The 23,077-nt window shown below is 43.7% G+C and overlaps 1 protein-coding gene across 2 annotated transcripts in view; it reads left to right on the plus strand.

Annotated features, from left to right (window-relative positions):
* The window catches only part of VDR (vitamin D receptor), a 95,902-nt gene that overhangs the window by 14,868 nt on the left and 57,957 nt on the right, over window positions 1-23,077 (plus strand). The window contains exon 1 of one of the 2 annotated variants that reach the window (XM_055003367.1): window positions 4,537-4,624. The exons of the other annotated variant lie outside the window; for it this stretch is intronic. The gene's annotated coding sequence lies outside the window, so the exon portion shown is untranslated. Of the gene's footprint in view, window positions 1-4,536; window positions 4,625-23,077 lie in introns of those variants that run through there. 2 annotated transcript variants of the gene reach the window in all.

Raw genomic sequence — 23,077 nt, forward strand, 5'->3', positions numbered from 1 at the left:
GCTCTTCCATTGGTGGAACTTTCCATGGGCAGAGGAAGGTTTTGAACATGGCTGAGTAGGGTGGTGCGATACAAGCCGTTATGTACAGAATAGATCCTTCAGATTCTAAACTTTTATTGGTATATTGTCGAAGGCCCGGAAAATCCACAACAACCATTTTATTGGTATGTTTCTGCACTGTGATTATCTACTCACTGGTTAGTATTGCTACTTTCCTGGCATTCATCTGATTTCTTATATAGCTGTTAATTACTAAAAATAGCATACTTGTAGTTTGGACTGTAATTATGGCAAACTTCAATAGCTCACATCAGATAAATTTTATTTTTATAGCATATAATCTGACTGCTTTTTTTAGAAAGTTGATGTTGTATAATTTCCTTGGTTGTACGATACAATTGTAAAATAAGGCCTTGAACCCAAACTGCTTTTTTGCTACTGACTTTGCACTGTAGCCTTGGATTGTTCAGTTCACCCTGTTTTAAGATTCCCATTCTCCCACCCACCCCCATGCTTATACTCCAAGTGTACACTAGTTATTTCCAAAGAGCTCAGAAGCATGTATGCCAACAAATATTAGCAAAATCTTTAGACCGCAAGAAACTGCACACTTGAGTGTTCCCAAGCATCCTCTAGAAGCCTGAAGACACACACACAGCAATAATAAATTGGTATTATTACACTCCTGGTGGTGGGAGTTTTAAAGCAGATAGCTCGAGTAAATACAGTTGAATTTTAAGGTCCAGTAAGGGCTTTTCTGTACAGATTTTTGGCTTCATTACTACATTGGGGAAAACTTAAAGGAGAGTAACCACTGGCAAAGGATACCATATGTAAGGGAGGGGGAAACTTAAGCTGAACTGCAGCAAAAAAAAAAAAACAATGTGGAAAAGCCCAAAGAAGAGCTGATAGGTGAATACTTTTTTTTTTTAAACCTTTGAATGGGAAAAAAGAACCATGTTGCATTTCAGTTTTTTCTTGCCCCTCCTGGCTCAGTCCAACCCTTTGTGGATTTCTTGTACGGAGATGGTTCTTCCTCCCAGACTTTTGAGCTGTTGGGAGGAGCTGTGGCTAAGCGGTAGAAAGTTCTAGGTTCGGTCCCAACATCTCCGTTTACAGTACGAACTACATCGCTTCCATGCGTGGTCACTTTCCGCCAAGTTCATTACAGTCTGGATGCACCCTTATACGGTTCGGGATTCTTTTTAAAAGAATGAAAACGGGGTAGGAAAGGATTTACAACTTCTAGTCACCACCATCAAATTTTATGCGCAAGCATGCCCTTCGCTGACTAACTTTTTAAAAATGTGTAGGAGCATATGACTAAGGGCCAAATCATGTTACACTATTTCATATAATTTCCTCCAACTTTATTTTAAAGGTAAAAGCTGCTGTAACAGCTTGCGGTCCTGAGTGGAACTCCAGAGCGGGGAATAATCTGCTTGACCCATCTTCCTGCTTAAAATCACCCTAGCTGTTTTTTCTGCCCCTGGAGTGGGGGAATCTCATAGGGGAGAAAAGTGGCTGGGTATGTTGAGTAGAAAAGGCCGGGGGGGGGGGGAATTAAATCGCTCCTTTCTTTGTCAGTGATTTACTTGCGATGATAGCTTCTGTTACTTTTTCGTTTTTTTTAAAAAAAGGGCCAGATTGAGTAGAGTCACATACAGCTATAATAGGAAGCTCAGGCTTTTTAGATTCTCAGATAGCGGTCGGTGTTTTGAAGCAGGACAGTGATAAACTGTGTCGCTGGGCTCTATAGCTGTTCCCCTGGACAAACATGGCTGCCAAAATGGGTGGAGCCAATAGCTGCCAGAGGGGGCACAGCCAACCACAGAATGGCTGCCGAAAGGGGTGGAGCCAACCCCAGGATGTCAAGATTATGCATAACTCTAATAGTAAACTCTTCACCATTTCAGGTAGAAGCTCTGCTTAACAGAACGCCTTTTAAATGAACATATTGTTTAAAAATACTTTATTACATACACACAGCTTACCTTCAATCACACAGTGAAGATCCTCGTGCTGTGGTAGCAGCTGCTGCCAAAACAATTTTTTAAAAATCTGCACAGCCAGTCAAATCTACAGTGGTCAATCAGAGCCATGCTACAAGAGACGAATGACACTTGCCTGGCAAGTGAACAGACTCAGGGCCAAGCAACAAGTGACGAATGACACTTGAACGGCAAGTGGAGTGAGTGGAGGGCAAGTGAACAGGGAGTAATACACTTGCCGTTCAAGTGTCATTCGTCACGTGTAGCTTGGCCCTCACTTGTATTCCTCCCTGTTCACACTTGTGCTCCACTTGATCAAGTGGAAAGCAAGTGAATGGCAAGTGAACAGGGAGGAATACACGTGAGTCTGTTCACTTGCCAGGCAAGAGTAATTCGTCACTTGTAGCTTAGCTCTTAGAAACCTTGCTGGGCAAAAGCCCCACCTGACCTTGCACCCTTTTTAAAAACACTTGGCAGGCACCAGGAAAGATGTTGGCAGGCACATGGCACCCAAATGCGCCATGTTGGGAACCCCTGATATAGACTGAAGCAGCTCCCCCCCCCCTTTTGCCATTGTCTGAGCAACAGTCATGGGAAACTTCACAAATATATTTTGACTGCTCAGGAGCCAGGTGTCAATAATAGAATGTTGGCAAACAACAGATTCCAGAAGGGAAATGAAAAGTCAAAGAAAACCCTCCTACAGAATAGAAAACAGAGGAACTGTGTACGTTTGAAACAATTATAAACTTTCACAGTAACAGACAAGGTGACACACAACGCATGCCATCTTATACTGCATACACACAACGGATGTAGAGTCGAACAACGCCGGTAGGGAAAATAACTTGCACCGACTTGCGCGAACAACCACATGCTGCAAAGAAATCAAATTAGGGGGAAAGTTTCAGGGTAGTTGACCAATATGACCTTGGGGGAAATGAGTCCTTGACTCCAAACGTGATGATCAGTCAGGCCACGAGCAGTTTGAAGGTCTGGAAGGAAGAAAAACAACAACAGGGGAACACACACAGGAGTCAAACTCCAGCGCACCATTGCTAAAGCTTTAGGCATGATCTCAGTCTCTAATGAAACCCAGATTTGCCGGTCCTTTTGTGTGCACAAAATGTATGACCACAGCCAGATAGGCAGAAGAAGTGGATGTAGACGGCATTATTACTGGAATATTAACAAAGGGTTTGTAATGCTCCAGCGAGGAAACAATTACAAGCAGCAGACTTCAAAATATATATTTTCGTTCAACAGCTGTTAATAGAGACCATCTTCCAAACCGTGGGATCTTACTGAAGTCTGGATGTTTTTATTTTTAATTAAGAGGCACTATTGCTTTGAAACAGAAGGGCCCGCTTTTTCTTTTTTAAATTAGCCTCTTAAGATCCTGAATACATATCCCTGGTGATGTCTATTAGCAGACTGGGCACTTCAGGATTGCTAACTGTGGTTTCAGCAGCGGATGGGGCTGTGGCTCAGTGGTGGAGTGTCCGCTTTGCGTGCAAAAGATCACAGGTTTGAGCCTTAGCAGGTCCTTTTTCAAAAGATCAGGAAGGAGGCAACGTGAAAGACCCACCGCCGCCACCACCTGAGACCCTGGAGAGCTGCTCCCAGCAGAATAGACAATACCGACCCTGTGGTTGATTTACTGTGAGGCAGCTTCATGTCTCCAGGAGAGGTCTGGCCTAAATAGCCCATGACCTTGGGTGTAATCACTCTGGTAATGCTAAGGATGGGCAATATGCAGGAGGAAATTTAACGTCTCACGTTGGCAATTGATTTAAAAAGCAAAATGAAAGAAGATTGCACTGTAAAGAATACTTGTTCAAACTAGTTGTAGCATGGCTTGCAGTCCCCAGCAAGCAACTAATGAATGTTTTGTTGGAGGGTGGGTTGTTGTTGTTTTTTTGGAAGCGTTTTTTGTTGCAAAATTGACAGCTGGTGTGAAGTTCTCCGCAGGTGTTTGCAAGAGGATTTGGGTACATTTCTTCTCAATACCCAGGAGGGTTTGGTAGTTTCTGGCTAAGAAGGGAGAGATACATCAAAGACTGTCACCCTGAAGTTGAAATTCCATGTGCTGTTACTTGGGAGTAAGCCCCAGTGATCTCACGGAGAGCGCTATGGTTTGAATCTACCCGTGGAAGTCTTGGAGAGGCCGAGGATAAATGAAGAACACTTTTTAGGTGTATCACACAACTGAAAGCTGTTTCTTTCTTGATGTTTGGGATTTCTATATTTGATTTACATGTTTCAGAATTCAGCTCTGTTTTTCTGCTATCGGACTGTAAAACGTACAAGTGCTGTAGGTGCTTTCTCTCTCTCCATCAGGAGTGGCAGCACTTACTGGAAAGAGGAATTAAACCATAAGGATTTTCCCTTCAGAAGGCGTTTCAAGTATAATACAACCAGATTAGTTTCCTCAGACTTATCAGTACTGCAGGAGAAAGAACTCACAACAACTGGAAGCTGGTGCATTGTCGCTGTGCCTTTGGGTCACATGACTGCAGCCGCCACCAAAATTGTCAGTTCACTAGTTGGCTCGACTGTTCAGTTGCTAGAGGCACAGACCCTGGGAGCTCGGATCTCCTGTAGCTTAGTGCCGTGACTCTCAGGAACTGCAGGTAAATATTCTGTCTAGTTTCTGTGTTAGAGACTTGATACTTAGGTTGGTTCCTGGTCACCAGCCTAGCTGCTTAAAAGTTTAGCAAAAACTCCTGTGACTTTATGTGATAAATCATGATTTGTTCAGCAGAATTTTTAACTCGAGCAAAAGGTAGTAATCCTGATCGTTACCTTTTTTTAAAAAAAGTTTTGTTTTAAGTGTCCCTCCTGTACTTTTATCACTTTAGCAATTAACTTGAACCTTTTTATCTGTATGAATGTTAATTAGCATTGATTGCCTTTCTGCAGATCTTTCACCTAGTTAATCACCATTTCAAAACAGGTACAAAGGTGTCTCTTTTTTTCTCTCTCTTCCTCTCTCTCTCTCTCTCCTCCCTCCACCTTTTTTTTTTTAAAGGCTTCTGCTAGTCTTGATCTAATAGACAGCTAGTTCCAAGAAAACAAATTTGTTGATCTATAAATCTCTTGCCTATACTTTCCTGGAAAATAGTTCACTAACCTGACAGCTGTGATTTAGCACTGTGTTTAATACTGCAGTCACTTGGTATATATGCCTTTTCTGAATTTCTTGATCGTACTTTGTGTGTGTGTGGGGGGGGGGGGGAATTACTGTATTTGAAATGAGCAATTAATTTTGGAAAGTCGTCCTGCTTGCACGAAGAGCTGTTCAAACATCCATAGCTCTCCAGTGCTAAATTAGGAATACTGTTCCTGCTTTCCAAGGAAGAAAAGTAATACTTGTTATATCGGTTCCAACTTTGTGTCATCTCAGCCCACTAAGAAATAATACTGTCATGCTGAAATGAGTCTCATTTGACCCTCTTTTAAGGGGAATCCTTAACAGATGTGGAGCACTAGCCTTTCTCAGCCTGTAAATGTGGGTCAGGATTAGGAATCCATCCGGAGGGAAGGAAAACCTGAGCTCTGCAGGTTGTGGGACCGAAACAGATAAAATTACGCATGCCATGGGCACCGGTTGGTTTTGCCAACTTGAATGGGATTTCCTTTTTTTTCCTGCTTCCAAATGGGTTGTGTTGTTAGAAGGTGTGCGGTTTGGGGACTGAGATAAAAGTTCTGTTTGAACACTTATGAGGAGCTTGGAGAACGCTTTTAATATAAATCTTGCATTCGAATTTATTGATTGAAATTGTTAGAACTGACGAATCAGTTTGCACTGAGAAGGCTTTGGATTAATCCACACTGTGCCAAATGAATAAACTTGTCACAAGATACACACACACCACACACACACAGTGCAGATGAGAGTTGTGAATAAGAAAATTTGCCAGTTCTGAATACAGGAATGGTTCTGAAAAAGAATGGGCCTTAAGTAGAGCCTATTCCTTGACAAAACTTCTGAATAAGCCTTCGATTGTCCCCCGTAGTATTCCTATATTTTACTTTAGAAGTTGATTTAAATTATAGATAATATTAAGCTGAAATAACTAAGTTATGTAAGTTTAAATTCAGTGGCGGCACTCAAGAATAGAAATTATTTGTCTTGAATAATGTGCTGTAATAAGAGTTCAGCCGTATATCTGGGCATGGACGTGAAATTGCAAGACTAACCACAGTAGAGTGTGCTATTGTGCAACAGAAGAACTCAGGATTTGGTTTAAAATGTGACACACAAATTGCCATTAGTAGAATCAGAGTAAGTTGCCGACACGGTCCGTTCCATACTTTTCTCTGCTAGTATTTTCCCTTCTTATTATAAATCCTGTTGTTTCTTTCTTCCCGATCTCTTGATCCCCAAGTCGTTTGCTAATTGTCACCTTCTATTTCCCTTCCAATCTTCATATTCAGAATTCTTGTACATCTTACTTATGTCTTAACTTTCTTCTGACTCACACTTTTCCATTCGGTGGTTTCAGTGTCATTCCGCTGAAACTGTTTTTACTTGGATTTTCAGTGATTTCATGTTTGATAAAGGGGGTCAGGGTTTTTATGATGCTTTTCTTTTGTCCGTTTTTGTCATTCTGTTCTTCTCCCCACATGTTTTGGGGCATGTGTGCTTTTCTGGTTTAACCCTTAGCTATTTTTCCCTGTTAATTATGTTAATTATGTGTTTTCCTTCTTGATACTGGAGTTCCTTAAGACTTTCGCCGAATCCACACTTACCAGCACAGCGCTAAGCAGGCGGAGTGAGAGCATCTTTCTGGCGCGATTTATGATGTCATCGCACCATGATGCCGCTCTCATGACGCGATGACATCATAAAACGCGCCAGAAAGACGCTCTCACTTCACCTGCTTAGCGCTGTGCCGGGTAAGTGTGGATTCAGCCTTTGTTCTGAGCTCTCTTATGTTGTCTCCTCGTCTCCCTAACATGCATGTTTTTATGCTCTTAATCTACAGCTTTCTTTCTAATATTTCTGCTTGACCTTTTATTTCTGACAAGATTCCTTCCATGTATTTTAAGCTTTTACCTAAAACGGAACTATTGGTTTGTCCTGCTCCTTCTGCATCCGTATCTTCTTCTGTTTTTTCTCCAACTCTAGGAGCCAAGCTACAAGCGATGCCTGACACAGGCTGGACACTTGTCAGCTTCCCTCAAGTTTTGATGGGAAATGTAGGCATCCTGGTCTTGCAGCTGTAATGGAGAGCCAAGCTGTGAAACCAGGACGCCTACATTTCCCATCAAAACTTGAGGGAAACTGACAAGTATCCAGCCTGTGTCAGGCCTCACTTGTAGCTTGGCTCTCAGTTACACTACTGTTTTACCTTTTCCTTAAGCACAAATGTGGGTCCTCTTTGACTTCTCCTTCTCTCTCCTGTTCTCCAAGCTCCTGCAAAAACACATGGCACAATAGCCTAGTGGGTGCAGCTGTGCATACGTGCTGTAGAGACAATAAGCTTACACAGAGCCTGAGTTATCTTCAACAAAGAAACAAGAGTCCTTGATTATAAAGAAGTGCACTAAGGACAAGAAAAAGAAGAGATATATCTAAACTAGGATGGCTGGAGATTCAGGAAGCGTGTTCCCTGCTCTCGTGGTGGCAAGCCAGGCTGGCCTGGATTCTGGATAGCCAGGCAGAATAACTATGATAGATGGGCACGAACCAGGAAAATGGCAGTTTGTTGCGGTTTGTGGTTCGTCGCATTTCGCAAACCGGCATGAAATTGCCTGGTTCATGAATACGTCACTTCCGGGGCAGCAGAAGGTCTGCAGAAAGCCCTCCCTCCTCGTTGCCTAGGAAACTGATTGATCAGCACCAGGCCATCTGCAGTGACGAACCAAAAAATGAACCGGCCTAAAAATTGTCATGGTTGTCACGGTTCGTCAGAAATGCTCTCTGATGAACCGCCAGTTCGCGAACCAAAAAATGGGCCGGTACATGATGAACTTTGGTTCATATTTCAGTTCGTACCCACCTCTAGTGGATACATTATTTTATACATTTAGGTATAATGATATGACTTGGTTTGTTTATATCTAGATGGTTATCCGTGATGCATACTCCCTTAGCTCAGGGAAGGAAAAACCCCTCTCTGCTCTGCTCTATTTAGCTTAATGTTAGGGATGGGCTATTGCAAGAGTTGACTAGCAGCAAACAGTTCAAAAGCAGAAGGGAAGTGTTTTCAGAGACAATTGAGAAAGATGTGGTGGCACTCCTGGGATGGTTAGAGAAGGGGAGGCTGTCCCAAACATCAGAGGAATCCTATCAGAAGACCCAGAAAGTTGTTAATAGATGAGAACGGGACTGAGAACGTTTACTGTATAAAATCTTTCTAAAGCTGACACAAAGTAATATGGGTAATTCAGAGATAAAGGAGGCGTGACAGCAGTGGGAGGCAAAATTTAGAATAATTCCCCTTTCCCACATTGTATCCCTAGACTTGGTTGGCAAGAACCTTCCAGTGTTTCATATCTTCTCCTATATAGGAGTCCTCCTATATAGGAAATAGAAACCTTTCTCCATGCCCTGTGGTACAACTCTGCCCATGCCAGCTTATCTAGGTATTCTTCCACTCTCTGCCTATGGCCGATTTTCTCATTCTAACGCTTTCAGCTAAGGTATAAAACAGACAATCAATCAGAAGGCCATTCTGTAGCTCGCATCATAGTGCGCAGCGGAGCAGTTATGAAGAAATCTGGAATCTTGTCTTTAATTATTTGGAACTCGGCGAGATCGTAGCACGGAGAAAAGACTGTAGACTTTGGTTTTCTCTTTGATTGTCCTTACGTCTGAAGCTAATATATTCTTTTACATTCTCCAGGAGTCTAATTGTGTTTATATTTGTGGACTTTTTAATGTGAATAATTTTTTTTTTGAATTGGAAGAGCATTGAGGGTGCTTTGAGGAAGCGTTGTACACACACTTCGTTTTGCCCCTCTTCCCCCTTGGACAAACAGGGATGCAGACCTATTGTGACAGACCTATTGGTTTTTAACTCAATTTTGTATATGTGTTAGCTTTATGTTGTACAGTTACTTTCACACATGTAACTCCTTCACACATGTAACTGCTATTTTGGTCACTAAAGTGTTTAGCGGAGAGGGGGCATCAGGGCTTTTTTCTGGGAAAAGAGGTGGTGGAACTCAGTGGTGGAACTCAAGACCGCACAATGACGTCACTTTGGGTCAGCTAGAACAAAGGGGGAGTTTTTTAAAGTTTAAATTGCCCTTGGCGAAAATGGTCACATGGCCGGTGGCCCCGCCCCCTAATCTCCAGACAGAGGGGAGTTTAGATTGCCCTCCACGCCGCTCAGTGCTCGGCGGCGCGGAGGGCAATCTAAACTCCCCTCTGTCTGGGGATCAGGGGGCGAGGCCACCGGCCATGTGACCATTTTCAAGAGGTGCCGGAACTCCGTTCCATTGGGTTCCTACTGGAAAAAAGCCCTGGGGGCCATAAACTGGAATGATTAAAGAGGTTAAATCAGTCACAAGCAGCCACCATTGATTCCCCAAGATAGCTTTCTCAGACTTGCTTTTTCACCCCACCTTACCAGTAGGTTGTTTCAATATTTTATTGAGAAAGTCAGAATCACAAGTTGTGTATCTTGGCTGAGTATGTTTAGTGGAAGGAGAACCTCAATGCAATGTTTGCAGCACCACAGCATATCCTAGCATGTTTAGCCATACGTCATCTACTTGTACTTTGCAGTGTTCACTGAGAGACATAAGTGTACACAGAGTAAATATAGCTGACTCATAAACTGTGGATCTGTGATTGATAGTATTGAAATTGATTGGCAGCAAAGCTGTGATAGTGCTCGGTTGCACGTATGAAGTCCTTTGCTCTTTGGCTTCATCTGCCTTATGGCTTTATCTTGCGACATACGTCTTGTAGTCATTTGCCTTGAGCAAGAAGGGGACCCAGAGGCACTGCACCATTAACTGCTATAAATAATGGCTTTTAAAACTGTTTATAATTACTTGTTCCTTCTATCTCTGTCTGTCAAATTTACTGTAAGTGCTTTTTGCTTTCATTTTTTTATGCTGTGTTTGCCTAAAGATAAGCTAGAATATTAGAGGTAGCCATCTGGAACCGGTCAAACAAAATTTTCAACCCCTAGGCATTTTTTCAAGCGCCTTGCCTCCTTGGCTTTGTACTAAAAAACATCAGTATATGTTAAAACTGCAGCTCCATAAATCAAATAAATTCAAAGAATAGGTAGAAGTTCTATTATTCTTCAGAGACTTATTGTATTGTAGACAGGTTAAAAAAAAGTGTGGGTTGCCTAACCCGCCATTATTATTAAATAGAACACTTTTAGAGAGGTGGTACAGAAATATATTAATAAAAATTATGTGTTTTAAATTATTGCATCGCCTCAGGACTGCATGTTTTAAATCTAAATGTATGTAGGCGAACTTTTGGAATACTGACTGGAGCACCTGTAAAAGTTAGTATTATAAATTCTGTCGGTCTCTGAATCCTAGATTTTAAAATGGACTGAAGCACCCTAAATGTGGGTCATTCAGACACCAAAGATGCTGGAGCAAGGAATACATTGAGGGTCATAAAGTTTTGTAACAGAAAACCTGAAGCAATAAAGGACTGGAAGTTTTGATTGTAAAAAGGAGTCATTTTTGGTAGAATGGAATGCTTGCATGTCTGTTTGGGCAGCCTTCATGGAACAAGGGATGGTTTCAAAAGCAATCCTGTTTTACAAAGGACTGCTATTAGACTTCTACAAATGGGAGACCCACAAAGGACATGCAGAAGGTATCTCATTTCCTCTTCCCTTACCATGTCTTGTTTCCTTTCCCTGCCCCTCATAGCCTCTCCCCCTTTTCCTGCTCTCCTTATTCACCTTTGTCTGCCCCCCAGTCTTCACCTTTCCCCCTTCCCCCTCCCAGCAACCTTTCCCCTGCAGCCCAGTTCTGTGGTACCAGCTGAGCCAGGCCTGATGGAGAACCTTTAAGGACTTGCAGGAGGTACTTCAGTTTCCCTGTATCCCCTTCCCCACACTATTTCCTCTTTCCATCTTCCCAGCAGCCTCCATACCACTAACCAGCTTACCTTTTATCCCCCCCCCCCATTTTCACCTATATTTATTAATTTTCTTCATTTATATACTGCCTTTCTCCACAATGGGGATCCAAAGCAGCTAACATCATTCTCCTTGCCTCTATATTATCTTCTCAACAGCCCTAAGAAGAAGATTAGACTGACAGTGTGTGGCTGGCTCAAAGTCACCCAGTGAGGTTCCACAGCAGGGTGGTGATTTAATCCTGGGTCTCCCACATCCTACTCTGACCACTGCACTACGCTGGCTTTTGGGAGGTGCTGCTGTTGAGCAGCAGCAGCAAACAGCCAGGCCTTGGTGAGTCATGCAAGTCATTTGGTATCAAATCACCCAGTGGTGCTGCTGGGCCTGGCCCCAGTGAGTCCTCCTTCAAAAGCCAAAACAGTCCTGGAAAGGGCCTTGCCCCTCTCCCTGCATTTTACTTACAGAAACCAAGCCTGCAATACTGGCTAAACTATTATGGTTGCCTAGCAACAGCCACTGAGGGAATCTAATTCTTAAAACTGCAGGCGCTCCTTTTATAATTTTGGATTTTTAAAAAAATGTATTTTCTTTTAGATTTCAGATTTTTCTGCAAACCTGGGGAATTTTTTAAGTGTGTAGGAAGATCTGTCTTGTCCATTCAGGGGTCCATTCTCCAGATTTAAGTATCCTCAGATCAGGGCCACTTGTCAATTATTTCATAAGATTTCACTTTTCACTGGTTAGCTTTAAGTACATTTTAAAATAGTTTTAACTTGTGACCTTTGCCTATTCCCTCTGTTCCCTTACTGTGGAGCATGGTATTTTTTCCAGTTCTTCTCTAACAATGTAATGGTTTTCAGTAGGGTGGGGATTTTTAGCCAAGTCTGCACGGGTCTGTTTCGCCAGTTCAATTCAGGGTCTATTTTGCTGGTTTCATGACCATCTGCGCCAGATTTGCCACCATGAGTAGTCACTCTGGCCACTATGCAGTGATTCCTGGCTTTCCTGGGAGGGCTTATACCATGACTTTTTTGAAAAAATCCACTTTGCGGTAGGCTGTTTCCCGTGCATGCTCTTCATTCCATTTTTGGTGTTCCACCCTCTTCCTCCCCTCTCCTGCCCCCCTGCCAACCCACTGCATTGTGATTGGCTACTCTTGTCTAGCCAGCCACTCCCTCTCCCCTCCTTTCCATTCTTCCTCTCTCCCCTCTTTCCTCTTTTTAATTTTTTTTAAAGTCTAGCACAGGATCGATGAATCGCTGGTTTGAAAGCACACGGTGGGAATTTTTTAAATTATTCTTCTTTTTGCTTTAGCACTGGTGGGAATATAGGAGGATAAATATCTAGGTATCAGAAATAATTGAGTTTTAGATTCCCTTTTTATCCCATGCTTGGGGCAACACAGGAGGCTGCAGGAACGGAGCTTTGCCTGCAATTCATCGCTGCTCCAATGAGAAGCGCAAACGACCACATACGAGTTGATTGCATGCCTTTCGGCTTGACATCAGGGAAAGCGAGGCGTTCTGTCCCTGCTGCAGAAGGGGCTTTTGCCCATCTCATGCTGTTCCAGGTAGGGAAGGCTCAGCATCTGGGAGGCATTTAGGTTGCACAGAAGTCACACCCCATTGACAGAAATTCTTCCATCAGCTGAGATTTTCAGTGGGATCAAAGCCATAGCCTTGTTCCTGTCCTGCCGTTCTGTAACCAGTTAAAGAAAACCTTAACTACTCTCCGCTCTGCTACAAATGGCTGTTTTCCAAACACTGTTGAACGTCTCCAAATGGTGAGCTCCCTTCTTTACCCTGCTTCTATCTATGATGTTTCACTGTCTGGTTTCATCCCTCACTTTGCCCATCTTATTTCCTTTTTCAACCGCGTCGCAGTTATCTAGCAACTATTTGGTTACTTGGAATAATAAGAAAGATCAGACATAATTGATGTCAGTACCGAATTTCAGGTCATATCTGCCCTCCTGTCTGCTTCGTTCAAAGGCAGGCAGTCCTGTTGTCTCGTGAACGGTGCATGTGGTTTCTTATACTGTATGAGGACCTTTATCTTTAGAATCGTGAATGCTAGTATGGTCATGTCTGAGTGCGAATGCAAAAGGAAACTCTAGAGCAAAATGCAAATGGGCATTGAAATAATTACACTGTTGTGTAAGAACAAGATCCGTGTGATATCATCTATTACGATCAACCAAGATAACGTAAAGAGCACCATGTAAGCCTTTGAGTCCTCTAGAACTCTTCGTTGGGCTGCATGTTTTTAAAAAAGGGAAAAGAGAAGAAAAGATTGGGGCATGAAACGTCTTTCCCCTCCCCTTCTACTCCCCCCTCCTTTTGTATGGGCTAGCATCCAGCCAGATGGTTGTAGGGGACTTGAATATGCACAGTGTTCTATGTTATTTCAATGGGTCCTGATCAAAAAGGCTATTATTTGGCTTTTTTGCTTTAGATTTTTCTTTGGGATGACACAACTACGTGTGCAATCTTTGTGCAACTGTGGGAGATCCTATCTGATAATTGCCTCTACTCCATACTATATATTGCCTAATAGGTGGTCTCAGCAGTAGCCAACATCAGGGCTTTTTTTTTCAGCCAGAACGCGGTGGAACGGAGTTCCGGCACCTCTTGAAAATGGTCACATGGCTGGTGGCCCCGCCCCCTGGTCTCCAGACAGAGGAGAGTTTAGATCTCCGTGCATGGCGCGGAGGGCGATCTAAACTCCTCTCTGCCTGGAGATCAGGGGGCGGGGCCACCAGCCATGTGACCATTTTCACTGAAGACAATTTAAATTTTAAAAAACTCCCCTTGTTCTAGCTGACCCAAAGTGACGTCATTGTGCAGTCCCAGAAGCGTGCACACACTTCACACGTGCGCATGTGGTACCAGGGGCACCACCTCCTGCCAGGAGTTGCCCCCTGTGCTGGCAACCCACTGAGTTCCACCACCTCTTTTCCCAGAAAAAAAGCCCTGGCCAACATTAATGACTCTTTGCTTGTCTTGGATTTATAAAAGGATGGATAAGACTGTTATAAAGTGGAACTTTAACTCTATCCACCTTTTGCTGTGGTTTGTATTAAACTGTATACGAATGGGACGGCGCCAATTGCCAAGGTTTAATGATACGGTAGTGCAATTAACCGGATAGTGATATTAGTCTGGCAATCATGTCGATCGAGTGAAATGCTCTGTTTTTCCAGTGGAAAAAAGGCAGTTTGCAGAAATAATGTTTCGAGATAAGAAATGGAAATCAAATATGTTCCTTCTATTTTTACGCTACTGTAATTGGATCTCTTTATTGGCTTATTTGTATTCAGCCTCTAAAACGTTCACATGGCTGATTTATTTTAATGGCTAGAGTCAGGCTTGTTTAATGTCAGCATAATGACACAGAAAACACAGATCAGTGGTGTGCATGTTCCATTCTCAAAACTGATGCACAATTTTAAATGTCCTTCACTAAAAGAAAAGAATAAGCCGTTTCAACTCTTAAAGCTCTCTGGGGAAAGGACTTACGCCTTTAAGGTTCAAGAGGGAAGGAACAGCACTTCAGGGCCGTTTCCAGACGGCTTACCTGCCTCCGGAACGTCGCGCCATCTTGCGGGGAAAACGCGAAATACCGTGTTTTCTCGCGCGAGTTTTGCGCGACATCGTGCAAAACTCGCGCGAGAAAACGTGATATTTCGCGTTTTCCCCACAAGATGGCGCGACGTTCCGGAGGCAGGTAAGCCATCTGGAAATGGCCCAGGCCTGCTTCTCTTGCAGGAAACCAGTTTTGAAATCCTGCTGTGTGTTATGAATGTGTGGAGGGATGCACCTAGAGTAGGGAACTGAGTTGTGCGAAGGTTACAGAGCTTCTTTGGGTACTTCTAGTCTTGCGTCTCTAGACCCTGCTGGCAGCTCAGAAAAGTGCATCTCTTCAGTCCTTAAACCAAAGTATGCTGTGACAATTGCCGTATGATTTTGCCATGAGTGATGAGGGTGCTACCTAGCTATTGAATGAAAACACTTTGCTTTTTTTAAAGTGGGGTAAAATAAAGAACTATTTTAAAGAGCCAGTTTGGTGTAGTGGTTAAGAGCACGGGACTCTAATCTGGAGAACCAGGTCTGATTCCCCACTCCTCCACGAAGCCAGCTGGGTGACCTTGAGTCAGTCACTTAAGAGCGGCAGGACTCTAATCTGGAGAGGCAGTTTGATTCCTCCTCACTCCTCAGTTTGAAGCCAGCTGGGTGACCTTGGGCGAGTCACAGTTCTCTGGAGCTCTCTCAGCCCCACCCACCTCACAGGGTGATTGTTGGGGGGATAATAATAATACTTTGTAAACCTCTCTGAGTGGGCATTAAGTTGTCCTGAAGGGCGGTATATAAATCGAATGTTATTATTATTATTAAAGGAAGGGAGAGAGAATTAGTGTAAGATTGGAGTGAGGCAGAAGCCCTTTTCACTTGCCACTGTGAACGCACGCACATCCAGCATATACTTGCGTATATCTCTTTGTAAGAATAAGCCAATGCACGTTCACTTGGTAGTAATAACAACAACAACATTCGATTTATATACCGCCCTTCAGGATGACTTAACACCCACTCAGAGCAGTTTACAAAGTATGTTGTTATTATCCCCACAACAATCACCCTGTGAGGTGGATGGGGTTGAGAGAGCTCTCAGACAACTGACGAAGAGAACTGTGGTTCTCGAAAGCTTATGCTACAGTAAAGTTGGTTAGTCTTAAAGGTGCTACTGGACTCTTTTCTATTTTGCTACTACAGACTAACCTGGCTAACTCCTCTGGATCCAATACAGCTGTGACTGACCCAAGGTCACCCAGCTGGCTTCAAGTGGAGGAGTGAGGAATCAAACCCGGTTCTCCAGATTAGAGTCCCACCACTATTAACCACTACACCAAACTGGTAGTTGAAACCAGGGACTAATTCCTGGATAAATGTGGGTTTGTGTCATATAGTCAACTGTACGTGTGTCGAACGTAACATGAGAATTATACAACGTGTATTTCAAAAGTCTGCTTTCATGCGCACTGAATAATACACTTTTACATGCATTCACTGTGACATGTGAATGAGTACCAGCTGCAGCTTCCAGATAGTCCTCAGAAACATCAGTGAATTTGAGAGGATGCCTGTCGCCCTCTTTCCATACTTGCAGTCTAAAAGGCTGGCTCATGGCAGCTTTTCTCAATGGGAGGAAATCTCCATTTCGAACTTGGTTTTATTGTTTTTTGCTTGCAATGTAACTGCCTGCTAGTAGCTGAAACAACCCTGCCACTCAGCAGGTTTCCTAATCACGTTTCCTGAATTAGTAACAAATGCCTATCAGTGTGTACGTATTTGCATCATCATCCAGACTGGCAAACTAAAAATAGTCTGTTAACTTTGCTCCGTAAGTATCCTGGAAACAGGGCTAGAATGAAACACGGTACGTGTATCTATAGCTGTGCTCGTGTGCTTAACAGGACATAGTATTCCCAGTAGCTAAGCAGTATGTTCTACTCTAAAATACTACTAAATTCTTGGTGAAAGACCTGGTTGCTTGCTACTGGAACGTGCCTCTGCCAGGCAAGTACGTTTACTGCATCCTGTAAAAAGCTTTTTAGTACAGTGCTACTTATTACTAGGTTGGTTTGTAAATAGTTGATTTTTCAAAGAAATAAATCTAGCATTCAATACTGGAATGGGCCGTGATTTATTTTCCTCTTTGAACGGCTGCTGGTTACATATCGTTCCCCCAAGCCTTCTGCCTCATAAAAGGTCGAGACCTAATTCATTCATTTTTATGTCGGTGCTGAAGCTGTGAATCATCCAGGGGAGCTACTAGGTATTCTAGAAGTTAATTGACTATAATCTATGGCAGAAATTTGGCATGGGGGACAGGAAGAGGTATTTTAGTTGCCAGACTTCGGCGTGTGCTAAAATGCTTTGGTAATAGCCAAGGACTAATTCTGGCTGTATTGTCGAAGGCTTTCACGGCCGGAGAACGGTGGTTGTTGTGGGTTTTCCGGGCTGTATTGCCGTGGTCTTGGCATTGTAGTTCCTGACGTTTCGCTAGCAGCTGTGGCTGGCATCTTCAGAGGTGTAGCACCAAAAGACTGAGACCTGTGACACTGAGAGATCTCTGTCTTTTGGTGCTACACCTCTGAAGATGCCAGTCACAGCTGCTGGCGAAACGTCAGGAACTACAATGCCAAGACCACGGCAATACAGCCCGGAAAACCCACAACAACCACTAATTCTGGCTGTTCGTAAGAGCAGATCTTTTTGAAATTGGTAATTTGCTTTGCAGAAAAATACGTATCGTCTAGAAGCTACAGTATGATGGCCTCTCGGAGCGAGGGTTGCCTCCTGGCGGGAGAGGGGAGACCCGGCACTCACTTTTTCTTTGCTCCTGGGAAGTGACGTCGCTACGCAGGCCTGGGAGCGCATGCATACTTTGCAGCAGGCCAGTTTGGGCCCCTGCCTCCCCCAGGGGACCAGGAATCCCTAGTCTTAGCTTATTTTTAAGCTCAGAAGGTTCTGTTGGGTGTAGGCATGCCGGGCTTCTTGGCTTGAAACCCAGAGATGGTGGGGGTTGGGGTGGTGGAGGCTGGGAGCCCCCGCCCCCATTTGGAGAAATGGGATCCCTCGTTGGCTGGTTTGGGTAGGTCTGAAATAAGAGGAGTTGTGTAAGGCAAGTGCACACAGAGTCTTTCATACCTGCTGGTCTGTCCTGTGCACATTCATTTCTTTCCAAGGCTGCTGTGTTTCCTGGGACTTAGGATGAAACTAGACATGCGGGTTTTTTTTTAAACAGGTGGGTCCGGGTTCCCCGCAGCCGCACAGCAGCGACACAGAATGGCTGTTAAAAAATAAAGGAGAGCCTGTTTGGGCTTTGAACATTGCCAGGGGGGGGGCTTGTACCTCCCTCACCAAACCATTTTTCCAGGTCAAAATAGTGCTGGGGGGGGATTATTTTCCCTGGTTTTGCTACTCCATGTGCAGAGAGTACTCCATGTGGCTCAGCAAAAATGGAGAAATAAACTCTCCCTCAGTGATATTTCAGTGTGGGAAAATGGCTTGGAGGAAAGCAGGAGCCCCCATCCGCACCCCGATTGATGTTCCAAGCCCAAATGGGCTGTCTTTTATTTTTAACCAGCCATTCCTCACAGCTACTATGCAGCTGCAGGGAACCTGAGTAGTTGGGTCCAGGGAAACCCTGACTCGGCTCTTTCAAAATCTGCATATCTAGTTTGGCCCTTACTCGTGGGAGAGCCAGTGTGGCTGCAGGGGTTAAAGTCTCGGCCTGGGATCTGGGAGACCCCAGTTCAAATCCCACTCTGTCATGAAAGCTCATTGGTTGACCTTATGCCAGTCATTCCCTCTCAGCACAACCTACCTCACAAAGAAGAAGGAGAAATTATGTATACCCCCCTGAGCCTCTTTGAAGAATGGCAGGATTTAAAAGTTCTTAATAAAATAACTCCCAAATAAGTACACGTTGGAGTGTTTTCTTGAACTTCTGCTTTATCAGCTTTATGTGCACTTTGTCTGGGACTGCAGCAGAATTCAGGAAGGCAGTGCTATGTTGGGCTATATTTCTCCCCTTTTCTCTCCCAACATTTTCTCTGCTGAGCTGACACATGTTAGTAGCAAAGCAATTTGGCTTATATTTTGCTGCATGAAAGGTACAAAACTTTTATGCTGGCAGTAAGTGAATGCTTGAGAAAACTGAGCATTTCTTCACTAATGTTCAGACGAGAGTACACAAAGGCCAGTTAGAAGGTGCATATTTAACCTAGCTTGTTTACCTACCTATAAAGGCATCCTCAGTCTGTGTCAAGTATATATGGAAATGCTGTAGGCACTGCCAGTTTATACCCACAGCGTATCACTGGACTGATGTGAAACAAACTTTTCCATTGATGTTGCTGCACTGTAAAAAGATCACACAAAAAAAGGCTTCTATGTTTTCCATAACGGAAGCAGTCAAAAGGCATATGCCATTGTAGAGTTCTCACATAAGATATTGAAACATCAAGAGGAACGGCAAAGTGCAAATGGTGACCAAGGATCTAGGGGTATGCACCCCCAAAAGATTCATGTTACCCACTTTGGGGGGGAAATCATGAAAAAAATCTGGAATTACCAGAATCCCGAAGCAGCAGGCCGCTTCGGGATTCTGGTATTTAGCTTGCTTCGGTATGCTCTGTAAAGATTTGGAGCATACTGAAATGAGGGGGAGCAGCTGGTGGTGGGGAAGGCTGGAGCTGCCACCTCCGCCCTGTCAGCCCAGGTAAGTGGGAGGAGGTGGGCCAAGTTTAAAGGGCCCTGCCACTGGCAAACAGCAGGGAAAGGACCCTTTAAACTCCAGCTGGCAGGCAGGGGGAATCCAGCCTGCCAGCCCCGGGCCCCAAAGCTTCCCGAAGCAATCTGAATGCTTCGAGAAGTTTTGATTCAGGAGTTCTGAATTGAGGCCAGCACACTTTACTGTTGAAATTCTGCTACCAAAAAGCCCTTGAATTTAAACAGCAAAATATGTGTTGTGCCTTCAGTTGTGAATGGTGCAGCACACATGTTTAAATATAGAACCAATGATCAGAAGGGAAAGCATTTTTTCTAAACTGGGTAAATCAATGGCCTACCAATAGTTACAGAGCTCTAGAAGCCACACTATATATTTTTTTTTCAGAAACTGCTTTATCTCAAAAGCCTTTATAGAACCGAAAGCAAATTATTAGCATAAGTATGTTCATGGAGAATACAGTTTCTGGGATTTTGCCTTGGCCAAACAGACATGCATATTTCAGCAGTTTACCAGAAGGCACGAGCTATCTACCTGACCTTTGGCATAATGCAGGTCGTATCATATAATCATTTCAGCATCCAAAAGATTCAGGGGTTCTGAAGTAAACAGCAAGGTGGCAGAGTCCACCACCAGTCGCTTAAGGGAAACGCATCCCACTCTCTTCAGTGCTGGAGCACGCGAGTGGGGGCTTTGCTGAACATCAAGCAACAATGTAAAGTTTGGTTTGGTTGATCTTGTGGGCAAAACTCCACATTCCACAACTTTCTGCAATTCTAGCTAGGCAGTAAACAAGGGACCACGAATATGGGGACCGAGCAGGCCAAACGACGAATCCAAGAAATGGTACGACATCATTTAAGCTCAGAAGTATGCAAGTTGTAGAAGAAAAAACCTAGTACTGCATAGCTGTTAAGCTGCTGCTGTAATCTGGGAAGTCCCTTGTCCAAATCTCGCCTCAGCCCTGGTCGTCCTTTCTGATAATTGGTTCTGTATTTGAACATGACTGCTGCACCGTTCACACCTGTTCACTTCTGTTCTGCTGAATGAAAACTGGATCCAGCATGGGAACTTGGTAAGAAGTATACAGGGATCTCTGATTCTTCCCAGGTGTCCCTGGAGGGATAATGTGGGTTGGGAGGGGGAAGGAGGCTGAAACCACTTTTGTTCTGCTTCTTCCATCAAGGGAGTTCCCCTCACACTAAGGTTGCCAACTCTTGGAGAATTGGAGATGGAGCCAGGGAAAACTGAAGTTTAAGGAGGAATGGTAGGGGTTGATTTACTACAGCACCCCTAGCACTGGAAGGGAAATCACACAGAAATCACTTAAGAAACCTGGGAGGAAAGCTGCCAAGAACAGCAAGCTCCAGTCAGACATAATGGGTGTTTCCTTCCTTCGGTTTCAAAGCTAAAGGAATTCAAAGATTTAAACGTATTTTAGGGGAAATAATAAAACATGAAAAAGCAGCCGTGCAAAGGAGGGGTAAAGAATTGTCTTGGGTCTTCAGTCACGTGACTGTCCGACTCATGCAACTTGTTTTCATGCGCTTGTCACGTTGGCAACTGCTGATTTTCTTTTTCCCAAAGGAAAAAGATAAGATACTGTAGTCTGAGCTCTGGGAAAGTAAAATATCCTCTCTGGAACTGGAATGTCATCTTGAGGGAAAACATCTGGATCTTCTGCAACAATTGTGTGTTTATTTCACCAAGGAATGGTAGAACGTCATTCCTTGGTGAAACATCTTGGGCAAACATCTGGAAAGGCCTCGAAACCAAGAGATCCCAAACTAAAGGCTTTTAACATTGCATGGGGGGAGGCTTCAGTCTGGATCCAGATCAGTCTTGCGTGTGCCTGGAAATTCAGTTCCCAATGGAGAACTCCCAGTACACTTCTGATCGAAACACATCTGGGGGCCACGAGGACTTAATAATATACGAATCAGTCGGTCAAGGTGTCTTCCAGCATAGGTTTATATTACAGCGTGGAATGATCAAAACTTGTAGGAATACGATAGTGAGCTATAAAAACATGAAGTGAAAGTTTGGATCGGACTTACAATCCACCTTTTTTGTCCATTTCGGCTGTAAATAATAGGTTACTCACAGCTTGCAAAATAGTCATCTTTCCCCTCTAATTTTAATTAAAAAAGGGTTTTCAGATCTATTATGGCAGTGATTCTTAAACTGCAGCAGTGGTCCACCAGCTTGCTTGCTTCTTTGCAGACCACCACGTTTTCTTAAGTTAGCATTGTCCTCGCAAGAGTGTGTTTTAACATTCTCCTGAATTAGAACCTCCTTCTTGCTACATTTCCCCGCACTGGTACTCCATGCAAAAGAACAAATGCACGGGGAGAAAAGAGCACAAGTAGCTAGTACACATTTTCACACATTGCACGTCACTGAAAAATTTCTCAGGGCTAATTCTTAATTAAGTTTTGGCCCCGAATCATAGCCTATTGAATGCTAAATGTCTGAGTAACGTACAGGAAGAGAAAATCTGGCCACGTCTACCTGCTAACCGGCAATTATTTCCCTTTCTCTTCCCACACATATTATAATGCTGCACTTGAGTGCTGAAGGAGTTGAACTTTGGCATTAATCATATTCTCTCTTGAAAAGGCCTTATCTTTTTTCTTGAGTGTCATAGTCCCGAAAGCACACTGTGGGTAGGCTTGCCAGCCTCCAGGTGGTGGCTGGAGATCTCCTGGAATTACAACTGATCTCCCGGTGACAGACATCAGTTCCCCTGGAGAAAATGGTTGCCTTGGAAGGTGGACTCTATGGCATTATAGCCAGTTGAAGTCCCTCCCCAAACCCCGCCCTTTCCAGGCTCCGCCCCATAAATCTCCAGGAATTTCCCAACCAGGAGCTGTGGGCCATAGAAACAATCAGTACATGACAGCAGCGACCAAATAACATAAGAAGATCCCAGCTGGATCACACCAGTGGTTCTTCTAGTCTAGGATCCAGTCTCACGCAGCAGCTCTGGAGGGTCGACAAACAAGGCACAGTGGCCATAGTTTCCCCTGATGTTGCCTCCCCGCACTGGTGTTCAGCATTCTAATGCCCCTGGATGTGGTGACTCCTTTAAGTCAGGGCTTTTTTTCGTCAAAATGCAGCAGAACTCAGTTCCTTTGACCATCAAATCCAGACTGGGGAGGTTGCGGTCAGTTAAACATTTAGCAATAGAGTGCTAATTGCTCCACATGACGTTTAGAATATGAACAAGGGAAGCCTGGGACAAAAGAGCTGTGCTTTTCTGTTCATGTATTATGTATGTATTTATTTAAAATATTTGTACGTTCTCGGCGCCACCTACCAGAATCCCCAAAGTGGCAAACATCATGAGTTCTGGCACCTCTTTTTTTTTTTAATAAGAAAAAAAGGATTGCTTTAAGTAATCATAGCTACTAGCCATTGATAGTTCTATCCCCTTCAATCTGTCTAATTTCCTTTTAAAGATGTCTATGCTTATGGCCATCTCTACAGCCACCGCCAGTGAGTTCCACAATATAATATCACTAATTCAGTGCAGAAGTATTTCTTTGTGTCTTTCCTTAAGCTATTGCATTGGGTGGTCCCAAGTTCTAGTATTATGTAAAAGAAAGAAAAAGTTCTTCCTGTCCACTTTCTCTATGCCGTGCATAATTTGATAAACCTCCATCATGTCTGCCGTTCAGAGTCTCTTATCTAAACTCAGCAAGGATAACTGGAGGA

This window comes from Eublepharis macularius, chromosome 19 (genome assembly GCF_028583425.1).
Source record: "Eublepharis macularius isolate TG4126 chromosome 19, MPM_Emac_v1.0, whole genome shotgun sequence".
Lineage (NCBI taxonomy): Eukaryota > Metazoa > Chordata > Lepidosauria > Squamata > Eublepharidae > Eublepharis > Eublepharis macularius.